This window comes from Anser brachyrhynchus (assembly GCF_964034855.1).
Source record: "Anser brachyrhynchus genome assembly, chromosome: 3".
NCBI lineage: Eukaryota > Metazoa > Chordata > Aves > Anseriformes > Anatidae > Anser > Anser brachyrhynchus.
In genome coordinates this window covers 55186213-55191549 of record NC_137696.1, presented here as the reverse complement: position 1 = coordinate 55191549, position 5337 = coordinate 55186213, and the positions used below count along the sequence as shown (strand labels likewise).

At 38.8% G+C, this 5337-nt stretch overlaps 1 long non-coding RNA gene across 1 annotated transcript; it reads left to right on the top strand.

Moving 5' to 3' along the window:
• Positions 1–249: 249 nt before the first annotated feature.
• Positions 250–4361, top strand: LOC308192653. Its single transcript, XR_013948965.1, has 3 exons — positions 250–354; positions 1028–1198; positions 2527–4361. It is a non-coding gene; the product is annotated as an uncharacterized lncRNA (long non-coding RNA).
• Positions 4362–5337: the final 976 nt, after the last annotated feature.

The window sequence follows — 5337 nt, the reverse complement described above, 5'->3', positions numbered from 1 at the left end:
ATGAACCCAGTGTTTCTCTTGAACTCTTCAACTGGCATCAAAACACTTCTGAGAGCTTTGTTCCCTCTCAGCATTACATCACATCAATATCTCAACAGTGCAGCATCAGGAATGGCAGCAGAGAGAGGTCCTGCTCCATCTCCTGCTGCAGCTGGGCCAAAGCAGCCCCCTTGGGCACTAAGCCCAAAGGTGAGGGCCAGGCACATAATAATTAATTTACTCTAGATTAGCCTTTTTACAGGCAGGCACTAGAGTTTGATTTCCCTTAGGTGCTCTGCTGAAAAGGGCAAAGGTATGTCTGTGCCCACCTGAGACCTGCGCTGGCGTGTATTTAGATGCCTCTCTGTTTTCAAGGTAAGTTTTGTACTTACTGAAGGAGACCTGGTGCAGAGAGGCTAGCTTAGTTCAGTACTGCTTGAAATAGGGCACATCGTCAACATGTGACTGTTACTTTTCAGAAGATTATTTTAGTTTGAACACTCACAGAATTATTCTTTCAGACTTTTAATTATTAAATTGTTATTTTTATTTCAAAAAATTTACATTTTCTCCCTTTTTGCCTTTTTTTTCATCTTATTCCATTGCTCAAAGAAAACAGATGATACAGAAGAACAAGAGAAATGTTTTTCCTTGCAGTCCTTCACTTTCTGTATTTTCTGTCAAGTCTGGAAAAACAAAATTTTTTTATAAAGTGATGTGAAAATTCAAAGTGGTTATTTAAAAATGAAGTGCAGGTTGGGGCTTTCTACAGTGAAGTGGTGTCAATGAATTTTGCTAAATATTCTTCTGAATAATAAACCATTTTATTATTTTAAAAAAATAGTAAACTCTCACTTCTACTTTTCTCAACCTAATTTTGGTTCCTGGAATTCTAATTTTGATTATTTTGTGGGATGCGTGAATATCAAGTCTCGCCACTGGATCTTGCAGTTTAGTTAAGTCTCTTCAGTGCCTGACACAATCAGCTCCACAGTAAAAGATTTGTGACCTTTGAATCTAGCTTTTCCATACCTTTGATTTTATATAGCTGCCCACAAGTTGTCAAGGATGAAACACTATCTGTATTAATGAATGGAGAAGGAGCGGAAGCAATGTTTAGGATCCAGATGTTCAGATTTGTTGGTGTCTCTTACAACTACGTTTTCCTACACTGCAAAAAGTCCAGATTTGTCACAATACTGCAGCTGTCTGCAAGCCTGTAAGTTTTTCTGTGGGTGTGTGATGTGAGGACAAAGGTAAAGTTATGTTACTGCTGGGTCACCCTGAAAAGCTGATAGGGGGTTCCTCACCTAGGAGTTTCTGAACCCCAGTTGTAGTCATTTCATTGGTGTGTAGCTCTGAGCAAGGCACTGAGCCACGGGGCCCTTGCATTCCCAGTTACAACAATAATTCTTACTGCAAGCTTGTGCAGTGACTCAGCAGAAATGCAACCAAGGAGCCATAGTGAAGGTTTGTATTTTAGCCTTAAGTTTACAGCTAGATATCAAACTATTTAACCATGGTTAAACAGGCAAAAGTCCCATCAAAATCAATTTGAGTTTTGTCTATATTATTTTGAGTGATACTTCGTATTATTTTTAGAGCAGCATGTCCAGCATTGTGCATAGAAAAAAACAATCTGTACTGATAGTAGTTCATATCTTAAATAATGCATCTGTAGTCCCAAAGGAAAACAAACAGCAAAGAATTTGTCTCTCTCTGATCAGACAATGTAATGTGGGACCAGAAAGCACAGGCTATTACTTGTTCCTAGAGGAGTTACAACTAGATGACATTTACAAGCATTCAGTAATGAATTATGTGCTCTTGAAATTGAAGAGGAGTTTTCTAATGGGAGCAATATAATATTCCATCCAGAAGAACAGATTCCTTTAAAAGTGTTTATGTTGTGGAATCCTACAGCATTATGGTAACAGCAAGAAGATTTATTAGTCAAAGCACAGAGGAAAAATATTCCGTAGATCAGAAGAGAAAATGTTATATGATATTCTCAGTGCTTGTGAGATATTATGACACAAAATACAATATATTCTTGACAGGTTTCAGGTGGTAGATGTTTACATGTTAATGGCAGCTGCCTCATGACAAGATTTTATGAACCAGCTTGTTTTTTTAAAGATATATCTGAAATGCCAGCATGCTGGCATCAAGCAAGGGAAGAAATTGAAGAAGTTAGAAGGACGTTCTGGAGATTGACTCAAAACCAGATGCTGGGTCTGAAAGTCACAAGATTGCAAATGTACCCAACAGGCAAAGTCTGACAAAAACAATACTAGGGCATGCTTCTGATTCCAGATATAAATGCTATTTATTGCTTCAGACCTTGTTATGTAAGCTGTCCACACGACAGCATGGACTTCCTTTAAAAAGACAAAGCACAAAACCTTTAAAAACATGTGATCCTATTAAATCCTGTTTAGTCTATCTTGTGATTCAAAATCTGGCAATCCAATGTCACCTTACTAACAGAATGCATTTAACGGCATAAATAAGTGATTAACCATTGTGTTTATTTTTTTCTAATAGGACCTAACCTACCCTATTCTAACACTGGGGAAAAGAAGGATGTTATGGCACCGTGGCAAGCAGGGCATATTCCATACCGACCATTGTTAATGTGAGACCCAAAGGCTCCTCAGCTTTTCCTGCAGGATTTATCTGCAGACCTGGTCTTCATGTAATCACAGAGAGTTATCCAGCAGTAGTTGTCTTAAAGGGACTTGAATCTCCTTTTATTTGTATTAGTATAATGACAGCTCTCTTGCCGTTACTCACCCACATGAATAGAACTGGTGGGGGACAGTAAGAGATCCTTAAAAATGCATGGCATTACATCTTTTTCAAAATGTGCAGCCTAATGTGGTCAGCACCGACTCACTGTAGTTGACCCCATTTTCTCTTTGTGGAGTAAGGCAGATTTTTGCCATGGAGATTTTTTTTTGGTTTTGGAACAAAGTGACAATGAGGTCTTAGTCTACATATGAGCACAGGCCTTCTTCGGTCTTACCCAGTTGTCAGTGTTTACAATGTCTTAGGGCCATAAATTGGAAAAGATTCATTCCCTTGCTTCCAGACAAGAAATTGGCCCGCCACAGGAAATCTTAGGGCTACAAATGAAGCCCTATGCCTATTGATTCTTTCCACAGACCTCTCTGTTTAGTATTGCACAATATCTTTAACTGGACATTCCCAAACCTCCAGCACATGTGTTTATGAAGGAGAAGAGATAGCTAAAGCCCTAGTAACTTCCCTGCACAGCTGTGACTGAAGGGAATTATGGGCTGAGAGCCCAACCAATGAAGCAAAGTTTTATTTTCGTCTCTGCAGCTGACCTGGATGTCCAGTCCTGGGTATGTTGCAAGGGTGTGAAAGGGGTAGAATTTCTGAATCCTGATCTGTTTTATTATGGATAGTGAAAGGTCTTCCTTAATCCTCAGCCTTGTTTTTGAAATTCACTCTTTTTGGAGAACTGGACATCTCTGTACCACGGCAATGCCATGCATATCAAGGTCTTTCCCCAGATGACCAAGCAGTTTGGGAATTCCCTTCCCTGGTCCAAGCAAGATGCTGAGAGATTCATTGGCATTGCTCAGTGGAGTTCCCCAGCATCACTCTCAAGAACTAGATCACTATATATGGGGCTTGGAGAGAGGGAAGGCTTTGTTCTTGGAAAAAAGGAGTGTGCAGGATGCCAGATTTGACCTGTGATTACAGGCAGAAGCATTTATTATGAATAAGTGGCCTATCTTCTCTTTGCAGAGAGCATTGGTTGAATGAGCTTGCTCAGAAAGAAAGAAAGAGGGAAATTACTATTAAAGGCCAAATTTACAAATAGCTTAAAAATACAGTGTTACTGTACGCTGCTTTTGCTATAAACTTCTAAATCTGAGCGTTCATTGTAAAATTGCTCTCCTGGTTACATTTTCTTCCTAGTAGAATTGTTCTCTTCAGTATCACATTGACAGCTTTGTGTCTTTCTTTGTAATGCCAAAACTGTCTCTGATTTATCTGCTCATGATAGGTCTGTTCCAGTTTTGTCACAAAGAGACAACAGTTGTGTTAATTGTTCTTTGTAATAGCCACAGTAGTTGTCCTCGCACCTGCCATTCACCAAAATTTAATGTTGCTGAGAAATTCAGTTGCATGTAGAAAGTTGCTCAACATGAGAGAGTAAGCTCTGACAAATATATATTTATTTCTATATAATAAATAAATATAAATATTTTATATACTACAGACATAAATATAGGCCTGAAAAGGCAAATATGGACATTTTCTTTTGTCATATCTGCAAATATTAGACATAACAAAACAGAAATCTTTCAAGCTTATGAATTAAAAAGGTATGTTTCAAGCCTGACTTCAATTCCTTAAATATCTTCTAGTATGTCTTTTATCATCCTATTGTTTCATACTCTATTACGTACAAGCAATCTTTCCCATTCAGGATGTGACCAGCAAATGCATTGGCATTGCCGGTAATGGCTCTGAAATGTAAGTACAGTTGGAGGAGTTAATAAAACCCCCGAGGTGTTAGATTGAAATGTTCAGGTTTAAACCCCATAACTTTCTTTCATTGTTCTTGTTGCTGAGTGTATCCTCTTGTATGACTAAAAGCATATGCGACTAAGACTTTGTTCTCAGACAGAATCTCTTTGTGAATGATACTTAGTTCTTATAAACCTTTTGATTTGGAGTGGTAGAAAATGACCCGTGGTATAGCTGTGCCCATGCAAGCTTCCCCAGGCTGTCTACAGCTCCTCGACTTGGTCTGCAGGTTCAGGCCACTACTGACCTCAAATGACTTTGAACCAGCCTGTTGACAAAAAAAAGTTAGTGTTCCACTCAAGTCCTCTGAGTAGCAGATACTCCTGCTTTGGCTTCAGGACAAGCTGTGTCTTGTGTCTCTGGAGTACATGATGTATTGGTTTGCACACATAGGTGTCAGAGCCCTCAAAGAAAATAGCTCCTCTATAGGGCCTCACAGACATGTAGAGCTCTGCGGTAACCTTCTGGTGACCTTTTGTTTCTAAACAAGCAGTTTTGTGCATGAATTCATTGACTTTTTTTAGAGAAGCATATACAAGTCTGATGATTTGCAATTTCTTTTATTAGAATTGTACTAACTATGGCAGAACGACCAGAAATAAAAGAGATACAGTTCCATTCCCCACTCACGTGGTCTCATGGTCCCATTAAGTGAAAGCTAGCAGACAACAGGGAAGCAACTCCAAGTAAGTAATTCATAATATGGCTCATTTAAAATGTAATGTTTTAGACAGCCTGGTACAACTCACCTGTACGTTTTTAAGGTTAAAAAATAAAAAAGAAGAAAGG